General features: G+C 44.7%; 1 protein-coding gene across 1 annotated transcript in view; it reads right to left on the bottom strand.

Moving 5' to 3' along the window:
- Positions 1-25222, bottom strand: part of chd7 (chromodomain helicase DNA binding protein 7) — a 352687-nt gene that overhangs the window by 40280 nt on the left and 287185 nt on the right. The window lies entirely within an intron of this gene.

Genomic DNA, 25222 nt, shown 5'->3' with positions numbered 1-25222 from the left:
AGGAGGAATGACACTAGATGAAGCACCTGACATAGACTGAGGTTCCAGAAACTACAATGGCAAATGCTGGCCCTGCAAAGTCTGCCACTGAGGAAGTAACAAAGAGGATTGATGAGGGCAGAGCAGTAGATGTGATCTACATGGACTTCAGTAAGGCGTTCGACAAGGCTCCCCATGGGAGACTCATTAGCAAGGTTAAATCTCACGGGATACAGGGAGAACTAGCTATTTGGATACAGAACTGGCTCAAAGATAGAAGACAGAGACTGGTGGTGGAGGGTTGTTTTTCAGACTGGAGGCCTGTGACCAGTGGAGTGCCACAAGGATCGGTGCTGGGTCCTCTATTTTTCGTCATTTGTATAAATGATTTGGATGCGAGCATAAGAGGTACAGTTAGTAAGTTTGCAGATGACACCAAAATTGGAGGTGTAGTGGACAGAAAAAGAGGTTACCTGAGATTACAATGGAATCTTCGCCAGATGGATCAATGGGTTGAAAAGTGGCAGATGGAGTTTAATTTAGATAAATGAGAGGTTCTGCATTTTGGGAAAGCAAATCTTAGCAGGACTACACATAATGGTAAGGTCCTCGGGAGTGTTGCTGAACAAAGAGACCTTGGATTGCAGGTTCATAGCTCCTTGAAAGTAGAGTCGCAGGTAGATAGGATCACGAAGGCGGCGTTTGGATATGCTTTCCTTTATTGGTCAGAATATTGAGTACAGGAGTTGGGAGGTCATGTTGTGGCTGTACAGGACACTAGTTTGGCCACTTTTGGACTATTGTGTGCAATTCAGGTCCCCTTCCTATTGGAAAGATGTTGTGAAACTTGATAGGCTTCAGAAAAGATTTACAAGGATGTTGCCAGGGTTGGAGGATTTGAGCTATAGGGAGAGGCTGAACAGGCTGGAGCTGTTTTTCCTGGAGTGTCGGAGGCTGAGGGGTGACCTTACAGAGGTTTATAGAATCATGAGGTGCATGGACAGGATAGGGCATGGGGTGGGGATGTCCAGAACTAGAGGGCATAGGTTTAGGGCGAGAGGGGAAAGATATAAAAGAGACCGAAGGGGCAACCTTTTCACACAGAGGGTGATGTGTGCATGGAATGAGCTGCCAGAGGAAGTGGTGGAGGCTAGCACAATTGCAACATTTAAAAGGTGACTGGATAGGTCTAATGAATAGGAAAGACTTGGAGGGATAATGGACAGCAAAGGAAATCACCTCAGATTACAACGGGATCTTGATCAGATAGGCCAATGGGCTGAGAAGTGGCAGAAGTAGTTAAATTTAGAGGTGCTGGCAGGTGGAACTAGATTGGGTTGTGATATCTGGTCGGCATGGACGAGTTGGACCGATGGGTCTGCTTCTGTATTGTACATCTCTATGATTCTATGACTCGATTTGGGAGCTAGTGCCAAAATTGGGAGATTGTCCCACAGACTAGTCAAGCAACAGCCTGACATAGGCATTCTTACGTAACTGTACCTTACAGACAACGTGCCAGTCACCACTATCCTTGGGTACATCCTGTCCCAGTGGCAAGACTGACTGAGCAGAGGCAGTAGCAATGTGGTATACAGTTGGGAGGTTGCTGCCCTGGGACCCCTCAACAGGATTCTGGATCCCGTGAAGTATGATAACATGTACATCTTGGACATAGAAACCTGCCGATCATGAAGTGCTGCCACCCCCTTGGTTAGAGAACGCAAACTCCTCCATGTTGAACACCAGAGGGTGGTTAGGGTAGAACATCTACTCAGGGATTTCAATGCTCATCATTAGGAGTGACATGGCAGAACCATTACTGACTAACTCAAAGGACTTAGCTGCTAGATTGGGCTTGTGGCAGAAGATGTGGGAACCGACAAGAGGGAAAAATATCTTGACCTTATCCTTACAAATCTGCTGGCTACAGATATATCTGTCTATAAAAGTAGCAGAAAAAAAAGACTATTGCAGAGTCCTTATAACAGAAAGCCCTGCCATCCTATTAAGGATATCCACCATTGTGTTGCGCGGGACTCGTACAGTGTGCTAATCGAGGAGATTCTTTTTTAAATTCACTTGCGGAACATGGGCATCATTGGGTGGCCATTTTTTGCCAATTCTAGTTGCCCGAGGTGGTGAACGACTGCAATCCACAAACTGTAGGTAGACCCACAATGCCCACAGGGATGAAATTCCAGGATTTTGATTCAGTAACAGTAAAGGAACTCTGATATATTTCCGAGTTAGGTTGCTGAGTGGCTTTGAGGATAACATGCAGGGGGTGGTGTACCCATGTATCGGCTGCCATTGCCCTTCAAGATGAAAGTGGTTGTGGTTTTGGAAGGTGTTGTCTGAAGATCTTTGGTGAATTTATTGCAGGTGGTACACACTGCTGATGACGGTTGGAGTGAATGGTTGCTTGGGGATATGGCGTCAATCAAGCAGGCTTTGTCCTGGATGATGTCACGCTTTGAGTGTTGTTGGAGCTGTACCTCCAGGCAAGTGGGGAGTATTCTATCACACTTCTGACTTAAAATCATGGAATTCTGATAGCATGGAGAGGGGCCATCAAGTGTGCACCAATCCTCTGAAAAGCATCTGCTCAGAGCCAACCCCGCTACTCCATCCTTGTAACCCTGCATTGACCATGACTAATCCACCTAACCTGCACTTCCCTGGACACTACGGGCAATTTAGCATGGCCAATCCACCAAAGCTGCACAACATTGGACTGTAGGAAGAAGCCAGAGCACCCGAAGGAAATTCACACAGTCACAGAGAGAATGCCTGTGTGGAGTTTGCACAGTTGCCCAACGGTGGAATCGAATCTGGGTCCCTGGCACTGTGAGGCAGCAGTATTAACCACTGAGCCATGACTTTTAGATGATAGACAGATTTTGGGGACTTATTCGCTACAGTATTTGTAGTCTCTCGCCTGCTCTTGGAGCCACTGTGCTTACGAGGTGAGCCCAGTTGAATTTCTGGTCAATGATAACCCCCAGGATGTTGATAGTGGGGGATTCACTTATGGTAATACCAGTGAATATCAAAGGATGGTGGTTTATGGTCTCTTGTTGGTAATGGTCAAAGCCTGGTATTTGTGTGGCGTGAATGTTACTTGGCACTTCTGAGTTCAAGGCTGGATATTATCCACCTCTTATTGCATTTGAAAATGGACTGCTTTAGTACCTGAGGAGCAGGAAGATCGCCGTTTCGGGCAAAAGCCCTTCATCAGGAATACAGGCAGAGTGCCTGAAGGGTGGAGAGATAAATGAGAGGAGGGTGGGGTGGGAGAAAGTAGCATAGAGTACAATAGGTGAGAGAGGGTGGGGATGAAGGTGATAGGTCAGAGAAGAGGGTGGAGTGGATAGGTGGAAAAGAAGATAGGCAGGTAGCACAAGTCATGGGGACAGTGCTGAGCTGGAAGTTTGGAATTGGGGTGAGTTGGGGGAAGGGGAAATGAGGAAACTGGTGAAGTCCACATTGATGCCCTGGGGTTGAAGTGTTCCAAGGCGGAAGATGAGGCGTTCTTCCTCCAGGCGCCGGGTGGTGTGTCCCCTCGTGTTTGCCATCCAGGTACTTGGAAAAAGGCTCTCCCTGTCCACCCTATCTCACCCTCTGATTATCTAATATGTCTCTATTAAGTCACCTCTCAACCTTCTCTCTAACGAGAACAGTCTCAAGGCCCTCAGCCTTTCCTCGTAAGACATTCCTTCCATACCAGGCAACATCCTAGTAAATCCCCTCTGCACCCTTTCCAAAGCTTCCACATCCTTCTTATAATGTGGTGACCAGAACTGTACACAATACTCCAAGTGCGGCCACACCAGAGTCTTGTACAGCTGCAGCATAACCTCATGGTTCCGGAACTCGATCCCTCGATTAATAAAGGCCAAAACACTGTATGCCTTCTTAACAACCCTGTCAATCTGGGTGGCAACTTTCAGAGATCTGTGTACATGGACACCGAGATCTCTCTGCACTCCCACGAATCCTACATTAGCTCAGTACTTTGCATTCCAATTACTCTGGCCAAAGTGCATCACCTCACACTTATCGACATTAAACTCCATTTGCCACCTCTCAGCCCAGCTCTGCATCCTATCTATGTCTCTCTGCAATCTACTACATCCTTCGTCACGATCCACAACTCCACCGACCTTAGTGTTGTCTGCAAATTTACTAACCCACCCTTCTAAGCCCTCATCCAGGTCATTTATAAAAATGACAAACAGCAGTGGACCCAACACCGACCCTTGCGGTACGCCGCTAGTAACTGGACACCAAGATGAACATGTTCCATCAACTACAACCCTCTGTTTTCTTTCAGCAAGGCAATTACTGATCCAAACTGCTATGTCTCCCACAATCCCATTCCTCTACATTTTGTATAATAGCCGACTGTGGGGAACCTTATCGAATACCTTGCTGAAATCCACATACACTACATCAATCAGTTTACTCTCCTCTACCTGTTTGGTCACATTGTCAAAAAACTCAATAAGATTCTTTAGGTACAACCTACCCTTCACAAAACCGTGCTGACTGTCCCTGATCAGATTATTCTTTTCTAGATGGTTATAAATCCTATCTCTTGTAACCTTTTCCACCACTTTACCAACAACTGAAGTGAGACTCACCGTTACCAGGGTTGTCTCTACTACCCTGTTTGAACAAGGGAACCACATTTGCTACCCTCCAGTCCTCAGGCACTATTCCTGTAGATAATGATGATTTGAAGATCAATGCCAAAGGCTCGGCAATCTTTTCCCTTGCTTCCCAGAGGATCCTAGGATAGATCCCATCCGGCCCACGGGACTTGTCTATTTTCACACTCTACAGTATTTCTAATACCTCTTCCTTGTGAACCTCAATCTCTTCTAGTCTAGATGCAAGTATCTCTGTATCTTCCTCACCAACATTTACTATAGTGAACACTGTTGAAAAATATTTATTTAGTGCTTCCCCTATCTCCTCTGACTCCACACACAACTTCCCACTATTATCCTTGATTGGCCCTAATTTAACTCTCATCATTCTTTTATTCCTGACATACCTATGGAAAGCCTTAGGGTTAACCCTGATCCTATCCGCCAACTTCTCATGTCCCCTCCTGGCTCTTCTGAGCTCTCTTTTTCGGTCTTTCCTGACTTCCTTGTAACCCTCAAGCGCCCTGAGTTTCCACATTTTGTCCTAACATAAGCCTTCTTCTTCTTCTTGACCAGTTTTCACATTTTGTCCTAACATAGCCTTCTTCTAATGGAGGGAATGTCATTGATGATGCAACTGGGCGTCACTGAGCAGATACTGGTAGATAGCACTGTTGATGACACCTTCCATCACTTCATTGATGATCAAGAGTAGACTCGGGTGGTAATTGGTTGGGTTGGATTTGTCTTGCTTATCGTGTACGGGACAAATCTTTGCAATTCTCCACATTGTCAGGTCGATGCCAGTGTTGTAACTGCACTGGAAGAGTTTGGCTGTGGGAGCGACAAGTTCCAGAGCACAAGTGTTCACTACAATTGCAGAATGGTGATCTGGGCCCATAGCCTTTGCAGTATCCAGTGCCTCCAACCACTTCTTGATATCACATGGAGTGAATCAAGTTGTGTCAAGACTAGAAATATTTCACCATATTTTGATGTCACAATGTCAAAAATCCTGAAATCATTCCCTTCAACATCAATGTGTACCTGCACAAAATGGATTGCAGTGGTAGCAGTAGACAGCTCACTAACACCTTCTTAAGGGTACCCAAGAATTATAAGTGCTGGCCCAGCCAGCTATAACCCATACACCATGAATGAACAAAGGAAGTCCAACCCATTTCTACTAGATATAGATTCTGAAGCATCCATTTTCTGGCACTGAACTCGATATAAACCAATAACAATTGATTAAAATAGGCATTAACTACCAGAATTACATTGAAACCAACCCATCCATCTCCACTACCAGTCAGTTATCAACATTTCACATCACATGGTTGATTTAGTAATATACAGTTGACATGGTCTCAAAAATGAAAGCAATTTACTAAACATACGCATTTATGAATGCTAATTGGGTTTGAAACTCAACAGCCTTATGTTGTTCCTATCATGACGACAATCTAGGATGGCTTTAGTTACACCCTGAATCAGTTGCAAGTAAACAAGATTTTATGATATCACTGGAGGGAGTAGATGCTGCAAATGAATAAACTCGTTCCACTGGCTTGTGCTTGACTCATATCCCTCCAAACATTTCTTATTCATATATTTATCTAAATACCTTTTAAATGGTGTAATTGTACCTGCATCTACCACTTCCCCTTGAAGTTCATTCAACATTCTAACCACTCAGTGTAAAAAAAATTGCGCTCTTGTCTTTTTTAAATCTTTCTCCTCTCACTTTAAAAATATGCCCCTAATCTTGAAATCCCCACCCTAGGAAAAAGGCTCCTGCCATTCACGTTATCCATACGCCTCATGCTTTTATAAACCTCTAAGGTTATCTCTCAGCATCCTACACTCCAGTGGAAAAAAGTCCCAGCCAATTCAGCCTCTGCTTAAAACTCTAACACTCCATTCCTGGCAACATTCTGATAAAATTCATCTGAACCCTCTCCAGATTAATAATATCCTGCCTGTAACAGGAACTACGTATACGTTTAGCCAAATTGCTGCTGTAGAGGCACAACAAATGCATCTGACACAGGAAACTGCCCAGGTGACATGTCCACAAAAAGCAGCAGACATCCAATCTGCTCACCCACTAGTCTAGCAAGGTAATAAAAGGGATTCCTGAAGAAGGGCTTATGCCCGAAACGTCGATTCTCCTGTTCCCTGGATGCTGCCTGACCTGCAGCAACACATGTGTTTCCAGCAACACATTTCCAGCTCTGATCTCCAGCATCTGCAGACCTCACTTTCTCCCCTAATAAAAGGGATTGTCAACTGTGCTACCCATGGCACGTGCTTAGCAATAACTTGCCCACTGATACTCAGTTTGTATCAAACATGGAAAAAAAAGAGGAAGTTCCTAATGAGTATTTTGCATTTATATTCACCACAGAGAAGGATCAGATTTACTGCATGGAAACAGACCCTTCAGTTCAACTCGTCCATACCGACCAGATATCCTAAATTAATAGAACATAGAACAGTACAGCACAGAACAGGCCCTTCAGCCCACGATGTTGTGCCGACCATTGATCCTCATGTATGCACCCTCAAATTTCTGTGACCATATGCATGTCCAGCAGTCTCTTAAATGCCCCCAAGGACCCTGCTTCCACAACTGCTGCTGGCTGCGCATTCCATGCTCTCACAACTCTGTGTAAAGAACCCACCTCTGACATCCCCTCTATACTTTCCTCCAACCAGCTGAAAACTATGACCCCTTGTGTTAGTCATTTCTGCCCTGGAAAATAATCTCTGGCTATCTATGCCTCTCATCATCTTGTACACCTCAATTAGGTCCCCTCTCCTCCTCCTTTTCTCCAATGAAAAAAGTCTGAGCTCAGTCAACCTCTCTTCATAAGATAAGCCCTCCAGTCCAGGCAGCATCCTGGTAAACCTCCTCTGAACCCTCTCCAAAGCATCCACATCTTTCTTATAATAGGGCGACCAGAACTGGACGCAGTATTCCAAGTGCAGTCTAACCAAAGTTTTATAGAGCTGCAACAAGGTCTCACGACTCTTAATCTAGTCCCATTTGCCAGCACTTGGCCCATATCCTTCTAAACCCTTTCCATTCATACACACATCCAAGTGCCTTTTAAATGTTGTAATTGTACCAGCCTCCACCACTTCCTATGGCAGCTCATTCCATACACACATCACCCTGTGTAAAAGTTGCCCCTTACATCCCTTTTAAATCTTTCTCCCCTCACTCTAAACCTCTGCCCTATAGTTTTGGACTCCTCCACCCTAGGGAAAATACTTTGTCTATTTACCCTATGTCCCTCATGATTTTATAAACTTCTGGAAGGTCACCCCTCAACCTCCAACACTCCAGGGAAAATAGCCCCAGCCAGTTCAGCCTCTCCCTACAGCTCAAACCTTGGCAACATCCTAGTAAATCTTTTCTAAACCCTTTCAAGTTTCACAACATCCTTCCTATAATAGGGAGATCAGGATTGCATGCAGTATGCCAACAGTGGCCTAACCAATGTCGTGTACAGCCGCAACATGACCTCCTAGTTCCTGTACTCAATACTCTGACCCATAAAGAAAAGCATACCAAACACCTCCTTCACTATCCTGTCTACCTGCGACTCCACTTTCAAGGAGCTATGAACCTGCACTCCAAGGTCTCTTTGTTCAGTACACTTTCCAGGACCATACCATTAAGTGCGTAAGTCCTGCCCTGATTTGCCTTAAGTTTAGAGAGGAGTATGTTGATATTCTAGGGCATGTAAATATTTAAGGAAGTGGTATTGCTGGGTGTCTTGAAAAACATTAAGGTAGATAAGACCCCAGGACCTGATAAGATCTATCCCAGGTTACGGAGGGCAAGGGAGGAGATCGCTGGGGCCTTGACAAAAATCTTTGTCTCCTCTTTAGCCAGAGGTGAGGTCCCAAAAGACTGGAGATTAGTTAATGGTTACTCCTTTGTTTGACAAAGGTAACAGGGATAATCCAGGAAATTATAGACCAATGAGCCTCACATCAGTGGTACAGAAATTATTGGAGAAGATTCTTAGGGACAGGATTTACTTATATTTTGGAGAAGAATTGGCTTATTAGGTAGAGTCAGCATGGCTTTGTGGAGGGGATGTCTTGCCTTACAAACTTGATAAGAGTTTTTTTAAGGAAGTGACAAAGATGATTGATGAAGACAGGGCAGTGGATATTGTCTACATGGACTTGTGGTAAAGCATTTGACAAGCTCAGTCATGGTATGCTGGTCTAGAAGATCCATGGCATCCATGGTGAGTAGGCAAGTTGGATACAAAATCGGCACACGGTCATAAAAGACAGTGGGTAGTTGTGGAGGGATGTTTTCCATACTGGAGGTCTGTGACCAGTGATGTGCCCCAAAGATCAGTGCTGGGACATCTGCTGTTTTTAATATATATAAAAATGAAAATTTAGGGTGTAGGTTTGCTCGCTGAGCTGTAGGTTTGATATCCAGACGTTTCATTACCTGGCTAGGTAACATCATCAGTGGCGACCTCCAAGTGAAGCGAAGCTGTTTTCTCCTGCATTCTATTTATATCTTTCTCCTGGATGGGGTTCCTGGGGTTTGTGGTGATGTCATTTCCTGTTCGTTTTCTGAGGGGTTGATAGATGGCATCTAGATCTATGTGCTTGTTTATGGCGTTGTGGTTGGAGTGCCAGGCCTCTAGGAATTCTCTGGCATATCTTTGCTTAGCCTGTCCCAAGATAGATGTGTTGTCCCAGTCGAATTGGTGGTTTTTTCCATCAGTGTGTAGGGCTACGAGGGAGAGAGGGTCGTATCTTTTTGTGTCTCGCTGGTGTTCGTGTATCCTGGTGGCTAACTTTCTTCCTGTTTGCCCTATGTAGTGTTTGTGGCAGTCCTTGCATGGAATTTTGTAGATGAAGTTGGTTTTGTCCATGGGTTGTACTGGGACAGGCTAAGCAAAGACATGCCAGAGAATTCCTAGAGGCCTGGCACTCCGACCACAATGCCACAAACAAACACACAGATCTAGATACCATCTATCAACCCCTCAGAAAACAAACAGGAAATGACATCACCACAAACCCCAGGAACCCCATCCAGGACAAACATATAAATAGAAAGCAGGAGACAATAGCTTTGTTTCACCTGGAGGTCGCCACTGATGATGTTACCTAGCCAGGTAATGAAACGTCTGGATATCAAACCTACAGCTCATTGAGCAAAGCTACACCCTAAACCTCAACCTGAGCTACAAACCATCACAAACCTTGCATAAATGAAAATGTAGGTGGCCTGATTAGTAACTTTGCAGACCACACAAAAATTGTTGATGCTGTTGATAGGGAAGGAAGGTTATTAAAGGGTACAGCAGGATATAGGTCAACTGGAAAGCTGGACAGAGAAATGACAGATCTTATGAAATCACTGGAGACTTTAATCGAGACAAGGAGGATGAGGGGTGACCTTACTGAAGTGTATGAAACCATTAGGGGCATAGTTAGGTTAAATGCATAGTGCCTTTTTCCCACGGATGGGGAATTGAAAACTAGAGGGCATAGGTTTAAGGTGAGAGGGGAAAGATTTGAGGAGGACCAGAGGGGCAACTTCTTCACACAGACAGTGGTGCGTATATGGAATGGACTGCCAGAGAAAGTGGTTGAGACCGGTACAACAGCAACATTTAAAAACACTTGGATAAGTACATGGATAGGAAGGGCTTATGGACCAAATGTGGGCAGCATGGACCAGTTTGGGCTGAAAGGCCTTTTTTGACCTTGTATTACTCTATGACTCTAAATATGAGGTAATACATATTTAGGATGTCAAATGCAATAGGAAAGTACACAGGAAGTGGCAAAACCCTTAGGAACATTGATATACAAAGGGATCTTGGGGTCCAAATCCATAATCCAAATCCCTGAAAGTGGAAACATAAATGAATAAAATAGTAAAGGTGGCAGATGGCATACTTGCCTCATCGGTGGAGCACTGAGTATAAAAAGTTGGCAAGTCACATTGCAGCTAATCTAAACTTTAGTTAGGCTAGATTTGGAGCATTGTATGCAGTTCTGGTTGCCAACTATAGGAGGTATGGGAAGACTTTGGAGAGGGTGTAAAAGAAGCTTATGAGGCTATTGCCTGGATTGCAGTATATTAGCTCTCAGAAAAGGTAACATTTGTACTGCACAAATATCAGGCAATAATCATCTCCAATAAGAGACAATTTAACGACCATCCTTTGACAGTCAATGGTGTTACCATCATTGAAGTCCCCACTATCAATTTTGAGGTTACCATTGACCAGAAACTCAAATGGACTTGTGATATAACTGCAGGTCATTCTGATATAATGCGCGTTTTGTTAACGTGAATTGGCTGTAACTCAGCAGATTGAATTGTGAACACTGACTGGATAACACAAACGTTCTACTGAATGGGTATAATGGTTTTCTATAGCACAGCATTGCGTAGGAATACCATTATACCAGAACACAGTGTACAGTGGCTACAAAAGCAGGTCAGAGACTAGGAATAACATAGTGAGTAACTCCCTAAAGTGTGACCACTATTTACAAGGCACGGTGGCTCAGTAGTAAGCACTGCTGCCTCACAGCGTCAGAGACCTGGGTTCAATTCCATCCTCGGGTGACTGTTTATGAGGAGTTTGCAAGTTCTCCATGAGTCTGTGTGGCTTTCCTCTTGTAGTCCAAAGATGCACAGTTAGGTGGATTGGCCATGCTTAATTGCCCATAGTGTCCAGGGATATGCTGGGTAGATAATTTCGTCATGAAAAATATAGGGCTATGGAGACAGGGGAAGGAGATGGGCCTGGATGTGATGCTTTTCATAAGGTTCGTGCAAACACGAAGCCTCTATGCACACTATAGAGATTCTATAATCAACACAACAGGTCCACATCATTGGTTATCATTGAGACAGGTCTCCACCCTTCCGTCATCCACAAAAAAATTGACAGAAGCACCTTACTGTTCTACACAAAACCTCTATAGTCCAAAATTCACATGCTTTGCAAACAACTCTCACGTAAGATACGAAACCAGAGTACAAGACAGCTCTATATTTATACTTTCGGGTTACTGACTGTGCATGACAACCAAATGTCGTATCTTTATTCAATAATACACCAATAATTGAGTTTATTAAGACTTGAACCTTGGGGAACACCACTCTATCCAGTCCGAAAAACAACCATTTACCACAACTTGCCGTTTTTCATCCCATAAGCCAATTTTTAATCGAGCATGCTCCCATTGCTAGGCCTTAGGTTTATTAGTTATTTATGTGGCACTTTATCAAATATTTTCTTTAAAATTCCATATCAACATTTGAATTCCTTAATTTAATTTTTTTTGAAGAAATGCAGTGAAGGTCAGATTTGTCAAGAATGGCTTTTGTAAACCCATGCAGGTTCATATTGGTTAATTCAAAGTTAGCTTAACTTGATTCGAAAATTTTAACCACACCATCATAAAACGAACCAGTCTACTAACTTCCTTTCTTGAATAACAGCATCATATAAGCCAATTATTTGGACCCGATTCAAGGAAGATTATGGCAATCTCTTCCACTATCAGCACAATTTCTTTTAGCAACATGGGATTTGAGTCATCCAACCCAGGAGACTTATCTGTCCCAAGTAATATCAATATTTCAGCAACTCTTGCATATGCATTGTTACCTGTCCATTCTCTCTATGGCTTGTCAGCATCCTTTTCCTTAGTACATGATAATAAAAATAGTCATTAAGTATTTTAGCCTTGCCCTGTGCTCTACGCATATAATTGTATCTTTGGTCCAGGTTCAAACAAAAAACAAAAATGGGTCAGTCATGCTGTAACACATCTGAACAGGTAGATTGAAAATATCTATAACCATACCTTTGTCCCTTACTAGCAACCACACTGCTTCTTACCACTTGCTAACAATTTGCACACTGACAAAAGAATTTGAGGGATATTTTATAATACAGTGGGTGGCACCCTGGTCTTTGAGCCAGAAACTCTGATTTCAAGTTCCACTCTTGGATTTGATTTTAAAGGAAGATACATTCATAAATTACACAGCCAACAAGTTGATTACAAACTTGCAAATTCTTCCAACACACATTAGTGGCAGGTGTAGAAAATCCTGGCCAGTTTTGTGATGCAAAATGGAGCCCCGACTATGACTATTCATAGCTGCAGATTACACAGGAATGTGAAAAGTGCATATTTCCACAGTGCTTGAGTAAATTGTAACATACCAGCAGAATTGTTTTTAGTTCCTTTTTATATTAACTGCCATTCTATTCTCATATTTCTCTCTGCCAGTTTCGTTTTTCCTCTCTACTTCCCCCTCCAAGTTTTAACTCTGCTTTTGCATGAAGAACTCACCTGATGTGCATCAAACACCAACGTTTGTTTTTTGTTCCATCAGATTCTCCATTGCTTTCATTAACCATGGAACTCTTGGCTTTGATGCTCTCACGTTTTGGCCTCATTAGAATGGACCTAGCCTGCACCTCTCAAAGACAACTTGTAACTTTTCTTGTTAGCCTCTGGTTCTATTTCACATTGGCTAGATTTTCTTTAATCCGACTGAAGTTGGCCCCTTCCAATTTAGAAACTCTAGATTGTTCCTTGCTCTTCTCCATTACTAATCTAAACTGATATAATCAAAACTTTAATCCAAGTGTTACCTCACAGACACTTGATCTATTTGACCCATCTTGTTCTGCAGTGTCAAATCCGTCTGTAACTCCTAGTTGGACAGGCAAGATACTGCTCAACTAGGAGAAAGTGAGGACTGCAGATGCTGGAGATCAGAGCTGAAAAATGTGTTGCTGGAAAAGTGCAGCAGGCCAGGCAGCATCCAAGGAGCAGGAGAATCGACGTTTTGGGCATAAGCCCTTCTTCAGGAATCATTCCTGAAGAAAGGTTTATGCTGAAACATCGATTCTCCTGCTCCTTGGATGCTGCCTAACCTGCTGCGCTTTTCCAGCAACACAAGATACTGCTCAAGGAAGGTGTACCGAGCAGATTACAGAAATTTATCATTATCCCAAAGTCCCTAGGCAACATCACTCTAGCAAGTCTCTGATTTCATTGCTAATTTGTTCCTTTCTCTCACTATGTGGATGTCCATAGCATACCTCCAGTGTGGTAACAGCTTTCTCTCTTCTCAGGTCTAACTACAAGAATGTCTTGCCCTCTCGAGGTTATAATATTTCGAACACTACAATGACTTCCATAATCAGTACTACCACACCATCTCCCCTCTTCCTTACCCATCTTTATGAAACTTCATATCCATGTATATTAAATACTTTGTCCTCACCTTTTTTAAGCCACACTTTTGTTATTGTTACATCACATTCCAGAGAGTGATTTGTGCTTGTACCTTAACTTATTTACGACACTTAGAGTCACAGATGTACAGCGCAGAAAGAGACCCTTTGGTCCATCTTGTCCATGCCAACCAGATATCCTAACCTAATAGAGTCTCATTTGCCAGCACTTGGCCCATATCCCTCTAAACCCTTCCTATTCGCATACCCATCCAGATGACTTTTAAATATTGTAATTGTACCAACCTCCACCACTTCCTCTGGCAGCTCATTCCACACACTTGTGTATTTACATAGAAGCATTCTGAGCTGGTATGTGCATCTCCCACTGGCCTTCTTAGTTTGGTCCCACCTCCTGATGGTACTTTCTTCTCTTGTATAATCCAAAGCTCTCACTATTTCTCTTTTCCACCCATATTACAGGCCGGGGAACAAACTCAAAGGTTAAACCTGAAGATACAGCATATATTCAAATTCTGTCTCTCAATGTGTCCCGACATTACAGCGAAGAGCAAGGGAAGAATAGGGTCTCAGAGGGAAAGGGAAAGACAGCTAAAACTGGCCTTGGAACTGTTTTAAAGATACAGGATCTAGGCAGAGGAAGGAGGAGAAGAAAACTCCAATGTTCAGTTGCTGCCCAACTCCAGTCACATCTACAGCCTGTGGGATCTGTGCATTAATGGCCTGCGGCCACAATTTAGCCAAGGGACATCCTAAAGGTGGATGGATCTGGATCAGAACCAGAATTCAAATGGCTCCTCTGTATATTTGAACCATTAAATTTCTCACTAAACTGCAATCACAGTCATCACTGGAAAACTATACTGGGTTCATATGAAGAACTTTAATTCCAGGCCCTTGGGACTGCTGTGCAAGAATAAAAAAATCGTATTTTCTCGGTGGGCTCAAAGTTGCAATTTAAAGGATTCTGCAGGTAATTTTTCCACACAGCAAAATCTCATCAATGCCAGCATGATCAAATTTCAGTTTCTGATTCGGTGTGCATTTGTCCCTCAAACTGTGTCTAAATCGGTCTCCTCTTCATCCCACTCATCCCATCTGCGCCTCCTCCTGCACAAGATTACCCACTTCTTCTTAACACCCCCTCTTTCCTGTTTTGTTCTCTGTTTCTCCACCCCAGTCTCACACTCTACTGGTGCCCAACCCCCTGCCAGTTTAGTTGCACCTCTCCTGTTTTCCCACTACACTGCTGAACCTCCCCATGAGGACACTGATCTAGGATGTGTTTAGGTACCACCTGATTGTTTTGATTGGTGTGTTCTGGCCCAGAACCAGCTCCAGTAGTGTGTGAATCTGACGCCTTTCTTCCTGCACCATGTCTTGAAGCACTCGCTGCTCCTGCCTCTCTTCCTATTTGTACTGTCGTTTGCACATGGCACTTGAATAATCTCTGCTCTTGAATTCTATGCCTAGTGAAAATGAATGCCAATGCATGATTTGTTCTTTACGACATTATTAACTTGTGTCACTACATTTGCTGATTCATCTGTACTCCATGATTACTCCACTTAAATACAATATCCAACATGTATGTGGCCTTACTTTTTATCCATGCCAAAATATAATCAACTTGCACTTCCCTTTATTCATGCTCATTTGCTGAGTTTCTGCATTTTGTTGCAAAATCTTCCACTCAGAATTATACTTTCCAATTTGGAGCCACCCTCGTTTTGCCTTTTAACAATCTGAGGTCACCCAAAACTGCTGCTGTAACCCAACTCCCAAGCAGTCCTGTTAACTCATTACTCAGAGTCATAGAGATGCACAGCACGGAAGCAGACCCTTTGGTTCAACTCATCCAAGCAGACCAGATATCCTAAACTAATCTAGTCCCAAGTTAAAAATCACACAACACCAGGTTATAGTCCAACAGGTTTAATTGGAAGCACACTAGCTTTCGGAGCGACGCTCCTTCATCAGGTGATTGTGGAGGGCTCGATCGTAACACAGAATTTTTAGCAAAAGTTTGCAGTGTGATGTAACTGAAATTATACATTGAAGAATTGATTGTCTGTTAAGCCTTTCATCTGTTAGAATACAGTGATAGTTTCACTTTTCATGTGTAAATCACAAAACCCTTTTTTTTAAAGTTGCATTCTCGGGTTAGCTGTTAACAATGGTGATAGCTAGACAATATGTTGAAGATGTTAGCCCCCTGTGTTCTCTGTCTATGACCTGATGTTTAGATTGATTCTAATCTAAAAAGTGAGATAACAGAGTTTTACATAAATTCATGCAGTTTTTGAGCTCAGAGTTCTACATTAATGTGTGGGGTTTTTGAGCAAAGTGCAATGTAACTGTGCAAGTACAAAAACATTCACCACACAAAATATGTGTGCATGTGGGTCGTTGTCTATTTGTGTGTGTGTGTCTGTCTGGGGTGGGGGTTGAGTGTGAGAGAAAGTGTGTGTGTGAGAAAGTGTGTGTGAGAAAGTGTGTGTGTGAGAAAGTGTGTGTGTGAGAAAGTGTGTGTGTGTGTGTGTGTGAGAGTGTGTGTGTGTGTGTGTGTGTGAGAGAAAGTGTGTGTGTGTGAGAGAAAGTGTGTGTGTGTGTGTGTGTGTGAGAGAAAGTGTGTGTGTAAGAGAATGTGTGTGTGTAAGTTTGTGTGTAAGTGTGTGTGTGTGTGTGTGTGTGTGTGTGTGTGTGTGTGTGTGTGTGTGAGTGTGAGAGAGAGACAGAGACAGAGAGTGTGTGTGTGTGTGTGTGTGTGTGTGTGTCTGTAGGTGTAGTGAGTCTTAAGTCTGTGAGGGGGTGCATGTGTGTGAGTGTGTGTGTCTATAAGTGTGTGTGTGTGCGCGCGCGTGTGTGCGTGTGCGTGTAGTGCAATGGTGATCACCTGTAATGTGACATGAACCCAAGGTCCCAGTTGAGGCCCTCCCTATGGGTACCGAACTTAGCTATCAGCCTCTGCTCAGCCACTTTCCTCTGCTGCCTGTCCCGAAGTCCACCTTGGAGGATGGTCACCCGAAGGTCCGAGACTGAATGACCTTGTCCACTGAAGTGTTCCCCAACTGGGAGGGAACCCTCCTGTCTGTTGATTGTTGTCTGGTGCCCATTCATCCGTTGTCGTAGCCTTTGCTCGGTTTCCCCAATGTACCATGCCTCCGGGCATCCTTGCCTGCAACGTATAAGATAGACAACGTTGGCTGAGTCACATGAGTACCTGCCATGTACAAGGTGGGAGGTGTTCCCACGCGTAATAGTGGTATCTATGTCCACAATCTGACACGTCTTGCAGCGTCCACCGTGACAGGGTTGTGTGGAGTTGTCCAGAGAGCCGGGCAGTTTGCTACGAACAATGATCTGTTTGAGGTTTGGCGGTTGTTTAAAGGCAAGTAGTGGAGGTGTGGGGAAGGTCTTGGTGAGGTGCTCATCCTCACTGACAATATGTTGCAGGTCACGAAGAACATGATGTAATTTTTCAGCCCCTGGGAAGTACTGAACAACGAAGGGTACCCTGTCAGTTGCAGCCCATGTCGGTCTCCTGAGGAGGTCATTACGGTTCCTTGCTGTGGCATGTCGGAACTGGCGGTCGATGAGTTGAGCATCGTACCCCGTTCTTGTGAGGGCATCCCGGAGTACTTCCAGGTGTCTGTCACGTTCCTCCTCATCTGAGCAGATCCGGTGTATGCGTAGGGCTTGTCCATAGGGAATGGCTGTTTTAATATGTTTTGGGTGCAAGCTGGAGAAGTGTAGCATTGTGAAGTTGTCTGTGGGTTTGAGGTAGAGTGTGGTGCTGAGGTGTCCGTCCTTGATGGCGACGCATGTGTCCAAGAATGAGACAGATAGTCGAGAGTAGTCCATGGTGAGTTTGACGGTGAGATGAAACTTGTTGATGTCACTGTGTAGTTTTATCAGTGACTCCTCGCCATGGGTCCAGAGGAAGAAAATATCATCAATGTACCTGGTGTACAATGTCGGTTGGAGATCCTGCATAGAGAAGAAATCTTGTTCGAACCTGTGCATAAAATGTTGGCATATTTGGGTGCAAAGTTGGTCCCCATGGCTGTTCCGTGTGTCTGGATGAAGAATTGGTTGTCAAAGGTGAAGACGTTATGATCGAGGATAAAGCGGATGAGTTGTAGGATGGTGTTTGGAGACTGGCAGTTGTTGGTGTTGAGTATTGAGGCAGTTGCTGCGATGCCATCATTGTGGGGAATGCTGTAGAGTGTGGAAACGTCCATTGTGACGAGGAATGTTCCCGGTTCGACTGGTTCATGGGTGCTGAGTTTATGTAAGAAAACCATAGTGTCGCGACAGAAGCTGGAGATCCCCTGTACAATAGGTTTCAAGATGCCTTCCACATAGCCAGAGAGATTCTCACATAGGGTCCCATTTCCCGATACGATGAGACGTCCCGGTGTGTTGGCTTTGTGTACCTTTGGAAGGCAGTAGAAGTCGCCTACATGAGAAGTACGTGGGATGAGGGCACGTAGGGAACTCTGAAGGACTGGATCCAAAGTTCTGACCAGTGTGTTTAATTCTCGGGTGTGTTCTTTGGTCGGATCAGCTGGTAGTTGCTTGTAGTGTTCCTGGTTGTTCAGTTACACTTCCTTGCAGTAACCTATTCTATTCTGAATGACAACGGCTCCTCCTTTATCTGCTGCTTTGATGACAATGTTGTGATTGGTTTTGAGAGCCTGGATGGCATTGCGTTGGGAACGGGTGATGTTTTGCTCTACCTTATGGGTACGGCTGATGAATCTGGCATTTATATATTTCCTGACAGTTTGAGCATACATGTCAAGCCCAGGGCAGCCGTTGTCATTCAGAATAGAACAGATTACTGCAAGGAAGTGTACCGACAACTGAACAACCAGGAACACTACAGGGAACTACCAGCTGATCCGACCAAAGAACATACCCGAGAATTAAACACACTGATCAGAACTTTGGATCCAGTCCTTCAGAGCTCCCTACGCACCCTCATCCCACTTACTTCTTGCGTCGGCGACTTCTACTGCCTTCCAAAGGTACACAAAGCCAACACACCGGGACGTCCCATCGTGTCGGGAAATGGGACCCTATGTGAGAATCTCTCTGGCTATGTGGAAGGCATCTTGAAATCTATTGTACAGGGGATCTCCAGCTTCTGTCGCGACACTACGGATTTCTTACAGAAACTCAGCACCCATGGACCAGTCGAACCAGGAACATTCCTCGTCACAATGGACGTTTCCGCACTCTACACCAGCATTCCCCACAATGATGGCATCGCAGCAACAGCCTCAATACTCAACACCAACAACTGCCAGTCTCCAAACACCATCCTACAACTCATCTGCTTTATCCTCGATCATAACGTCTTCACCTTTGACAACCAATTCTTCATCCAGACACATGGAACAGCCATGGGGACCAAATTTGCACCCAATATGCCAACATTTTTATGCACAGGTTCGAACAAGATTTCTTCTCTATGCAGGATCTCCAACCGACATTGTACACCAGGTACATTGATGATATTTTCTTCCTCTGGACCCATGGCGAGGAGTCACTGATAAAACTACACAGTGACATCAACAAGTTTCATCCCACCATCAAACTCACCATGGACTACTATCGACTGTCTGTCTCATTCTTGGACACGTGCGTCGCCATCAAGGACGGACACCTCAGCACCACACTCTACCTCAAACCCACAGACAACTTCACAATGCTACACTTCTCCAGCTTCCACCCAAAACATATTAAAACAGCCATTCCCTATGGACAAGCCCTACGCATACACCGGATCTGCTCAGATGAGGAGGAAAGTGACGGACACCTGGAAGTACTCAAGGATGCCCTCACAAGAACGGGGTACGATGCTCAACTCATCGACCGCCAGTTCCGACGTGCCACAGCAAGGAACCGTAATGACCTCCTCAGGAGACCGACATGGGCTGCAACTGACAGGGTACCCTTCGTTGTTCAGTACTTCCCAGGGGCTGAAAAATTACATCATGTTCTTCGTGACCTGCAACATATTGTCAGTGAGGATGAGCACCTCACCAAGACCTTCCCCACACCTCCACTACTTGCCTTTAAACAACCGCCAAACGTCAAACAGATCATTGTTCGTAGCAAACTGCCCGGCTCTCAGGACAACTCCACACAACCCTGTCACGGTGGACGCTGCAAGACGTGTCAGATTATGGACATAGATACCACTATTACGTGTGGGAACACCTCCCACCTTGTACATGGCAGGTACTCATGTGACTCAGCCAACGTTGTCTATCTTATACGTTGCAGGCAAGGATGCCCGGAGGCATGGTACATTGGGGAAACCGAGCAAAGGCTACGACAACGGATGAATGGGCACCGCACAACAATCAACAGACAGGAGGGTTCCCTCCCAGTTGGGGAACACTTCAGTGGTCCAGGACATTCAGCCTCGGACCTTCGGGTGACCATCCTCCAAGGTGGACTTCGGGACAGGCAGCAGAGGAAAGTGGCTGAGCAGAGGCTGATAGCTAAGTTCGGTAACCAAAGGGAGGGTCTCAACCGGGACCTTGGGTTCATGTCACATTACAGGTGATCTCCATTGCACTACACACACACACAGGCGCGCACACCCACTCCCCCTCACAGACTTAAGATACGCTGCACTTACCACACACACACAGACACACACAGACACACACAGACACACACAGACACACACAGACACACGCACACATATTTTGTGTGGTGAATGTTTTTGTACTTGCAGAGTTACATTGCACTTTGCTCAAAAACCCCACACATTCATATAGAACTCTGAGCTCAAAAACTGCATGAATCAATGTAAAACTCTGTTATCTCACTTTTTAGATTGGAATCAATCTAAACATCAGGTCATAGACAGAGAACACAGGGGGCTAACACCTTCAACACATTGTCTAGCTATCACCATTGTTAACAGCTAACCCGAGAATGCAACTTTTAAAAAAAGGGTTTTGTGATTTACACATGAAAGAAGTGAAACTATCACTGTATTCTAACAGATGAAAGGCTTAACAGACAATCAATTCTTCAATGTATAATTTCAGTTAGGTCACACTGCAAACTTTTGCTATAAATTCTGTGTTACGATCGAGCCCTCCACAATCACCTGATGAAGGAGTGTCGCTCCGAAAGCTAGTGCTTCCAAATTAAACCTGTTGGACTATTACCTGGTGTTGTGTGATTTTTAACTTTGTACACCCCAGTCCAACACTGGCATCTCCGAATCATAATCTAGTCCCATTTGCCAGCATTTGGCCCACATCCCTCAAAACCCTTCCTGTTCATTTACCCATCCAGATATCTTTTAAATGCTGTAATTGTACTAGCCTCCACCACCTCCTCTGGCAGTTCATTCCATACACGCACCACCCTCTATGAAAAAGTTGCTCCTTCGATCCCTTTTAAACTTTTCCCCTCTCACCCTAAACCTATGCATCCTGGGTCAGCAACTCTTATTTAAAAAAAATTAATTGTCTTTAAATTCTCTCCACAACCTCAGCCCTTACATTTCATGTGACCCCTTCTACAATCATCAAATATTTGCACTCTTCTAATTCTGATTTCTGAACAAGTGGTCAAAAAGTGTGGCGTTGGTCAGGCAGCATCCAAGGAGCAGGACAGTTGAAAGTTTGGGCAAAGCCCTTCATCACATTCCTGATGAAGGGCTTATATGCCCGTAACACCAACTCTCCTGCTCCTCGGATGATGCGTGACCTGCTGTGCTTTTCCAATGCCACACTTTTCAACTCTGATCCCCAGCATCTGTAATCCTCACTTTCTTCTGACTTCAAGTGGTTCCAACTTTAGTTGCCATACCTTCAGCTGCCACAGCACAAGGACTGGAACTCCTGAAGCACTTCCAACACACTTAACTCCTTTAAGGGTCCTCAGTGAATACACTTCAAAAGTGCTTGACAGGCTGTGAAGTGCTCGGAGACATTTGAGAACGGTGACTTATAACTGCAAGGCTTCCTCATTGGCAAAATGTCTGGTCGACATCCAGCCCAACGGACAGCATTTCAGTGCTTTATAATACCACCATAAAGCTCCTTGAAATATAATTACAATATAAATGTTCTACATAAATACAAGCTGCTGCTTTTGATAATACATTTTGGAATGTTATTTATGATTTCAAATCATTTCTGTAAATGTTGAGTATCAGCTGCACCAGCAATGTTTGTGAACGTCTTTTGCAAAGCTCACACAATCTCAAAGTTATCATCAGGTGTCATGCATTTTGCTATTTGTCTCACCTCAGAAACATACTTAATAAATAGCACCTTATTGAATATCTTCTGACAGCCAAAAGTATTATATTTATTGCTATAAGCTTACCTGACCTTAATGACACTTCTTCAAAGAATTCTAAACATTTTGGGTTTAGTTAAGCATGTCTTTCCCTTTTGATATCCATCTTGATTATTTATTAAAATTCAGTTTTGAGCTTTTACTACATAATGGAGTGAAGAATTAATTTTCTTTTCTGCCACCGTCATTAAACTACTTGGTCTACAACTTGGACTTAGCCTATCTTTCTCTTTAAATATAGGAAAGAGATTAGGTTGCCTACCAGTCTTCCTTTATGGCATACAAGCAAAAAGCCAAGCTGGCTTCCAGCTATATTACAGCCTGAACAATCAACATCATTAAAAACATGCTATATTGCCACTAACATATTATTGATTATGGAAGCTCCCAAAGTACTGACATGATGACTACATTACAACAGTGACTAAATTTCAAAAAGTACTCTGAATGCTTGGTAGTACAGAATTTAAACATTGCTAAAAAGAGACAAAATCAAGACTTTCTTTTAAAATAAAAATGTTCTGCATGGGTTTTAAAGTGCTTTAAGATGTTCAGTAGCCTGTTATATAAATAAGGCAAAAGTGAGGACTGTAGATCCTGGAGATTAGAATCGAGAGTGTGATGCTGGAAAAGCACAGCTGGTCAGGCAGCATCCGAGGAGCAGGAAAATCAATGTTTCCACCAAAAGCCCTTCATTAGGAATGCGGCTGGGATCCTTGGCGCTGGAGAGATAAATGGGAAGGAGATGGGGCTGGGGCGGTGAAAGAAAGCTGAGAATGCATTAGGTGGATGGAGGTGGGTGTAATGATGATAGGTCAGAGGGGAGCGTGGAGCTGATAGGTGGAAAGGAAGCTGGACAAGTCATGAGGGCGGTCTTGGAACTGTGTGTGTGTGTGAGAGAAAGAGAGGGGAAAATGAGGAAACTGGTGAAATCCACATTGATGCCATGGGGTTGAAGGGTCCCAAGGTAGAGGAGACTGCAACGGATACAATAAATGACGTGTGAAAGTGCAGGTGAAACTTTGATGGATGTGGAAGGCTCCTTTGGGGCCTTGGACAGAGGTGAGGGGGGGGGGGGGGGAAGGGAGGGAGGGAGGGAGGCGTGGGCGCAGGTTTCACAATTCCTGCGGTGGCAGGGGAGGGTGGTTTGTTGGGAGGGGCGTGGACCTGAAGAGGTAGATGCAGAGGGAAGAGTCTTTACAGAAAGCGCATGAGTGGGAGGGAAATATATCGCTGATGGTGGGGTCCGTTTGTAGGTGGCAGAAATGGTGGAGGATGATGTGATGTATATATTAGTTGGTGAGGTGGAAGGTGAGGACCGTGAGGGGAGGTTCTGTCCTTGTTGTGGTTGGAGGGGTGGGGTTCAACAGCAGAAGTGTGGGAAGTCGATGAGATGTGCTGGAGGGGAAATTGAGGTCTTTAAAGAAGGAGGCCATCTGTGAGTTCTGTAGTGGAACTGGTCCTCCTGGGAGCAGATGCAGCAGAGGTGGAGGAATTGAGAATAAGGGATAGCATTTTTACAGGAAACAGGGTGGGAGTCGGTGGGTTTATAGAAAATGTCAGTGTTAAGTTGGTCACCGTTGACAGAGATGGAGAGGTCCAGGAATGGGAGGGAGGTGTCTGAGATGGTCCAAGTGAATTTAAGGTTGGGGTGGAATGTGTTGAAGTTGATGAACTATTCAACTTCCTCATGGGAACACAAGCTGGCGCCGATGCAGTCATCAATGTAGTGGAGGAAAAGGTGGGGAGCGGTATCGGTGTAACTCCGGAAGATGGACAAAGACTAGCATAGCTGGGCTCCTTGCAGGTGCCCAGGGCTACCCATTTCATCTGGAGAAAGTGGGAGGATTCAAAGGAGAAATTGTTGAGGGTGAGGACCAGTTCAGCCAAACGAATAAGAGTGTCAGTGGAAGGGTACAGGTGGGGAGGTCGGAAGAGGAAACAACGGAAGGCTTGGAGACCCTGGTCATGGTGGATGGAGGTATAGAGGGACTGGATGTCCATGGTGAAGATGAGGTGTTTGGAGCCAGGAAAACTGAAGCATTGGAGGAGGTCGAGGGTGTGGGTGGCATCCTGAATCTTTCGTAGTTACACTGGCACCACTTCTCACCTTTCCCTCAACTACACTGATGACTGCATCGGTGCCACCTTGTGCTCCCACGAGGAGGTTGAACAGTTCAACAACTTCACCAACATCTCCAACCCCAACCTTAAATTCACCTGGACCATCTCAGACACTTCCCTCCCCTTCCTGGACCTCTCCATCTCCATCTACCGTACCGACTCAATACTACAAATCCACTGAGTCCCATAGCTACCTGGATTACGCCTCCTCCCACCCTTCCTCCTGTAAAAACGCTATCCCTTATTCCCAATTCCTCCACCACGTCTGTTCCCAGGGGAACCAGTTCCATCACAGAACACACCCAATGGCCTCCTCTTTTAAAAGATTGTAATTTTCCCTTCATGTGGTTGATGGTGCCCTCCAGCGCATCTAATCTACTTCCTGCACCTCCCCTCAAATTCCACCCCTCCAAACGCAACAAGGACAAAACCCACCTGGTCTTCACTTTCCACCCCATCAACCTCTATACATATCGCATCATCCGCCTCCATTTCTGCCACCTACAAATGGACCTCACCACCAAGGTGATATTTCCTTCCCATCCCATCTGCTTTCTGTAAAGACCATTCCCTCCGCAATTATGTTGTCACATCCACGCACCCGAACAACCCACCCTCCCCTCCCAGCCCCTCCCCCCTACCACCACAAACTGTAAAACCTGCGTCCACACTTCCCACCCTACCCCCCTCACCTCCACCCAAGGCCCCAAAGGAGCTTTCCACATCCAAAGTTTCAGCTGCACTTCCACACGTCATTTATTGTATACACTGGTCCCTCTACATTGGGGAGACTGGACACCTACTCACAGAGCGCTTCAACGAACATCT

The sequence above is a fragment of the Chiloscyllium plagiosum genome, unplaced genomic scaffold (genome assembly GCF_037043375.1).
Source record: "Chiloscyllium plagiosum isolate Xiang-an unplaced genomic scaffold, Cpla_swu_hap1 HiC_scaffold_4, whole genome shotgun sequence".
Classification (NCBI taxonomy): Eukaryota; Metazoa; Chordata; class Chondrichthyes; order Orectolobiformes; family Hemiscylliidae; genus Chiloscyllium; species Chiloscyllium plagiosum.
This window is presented reverse-complemented; position numbering and strand designations above follow the sequence as displayed.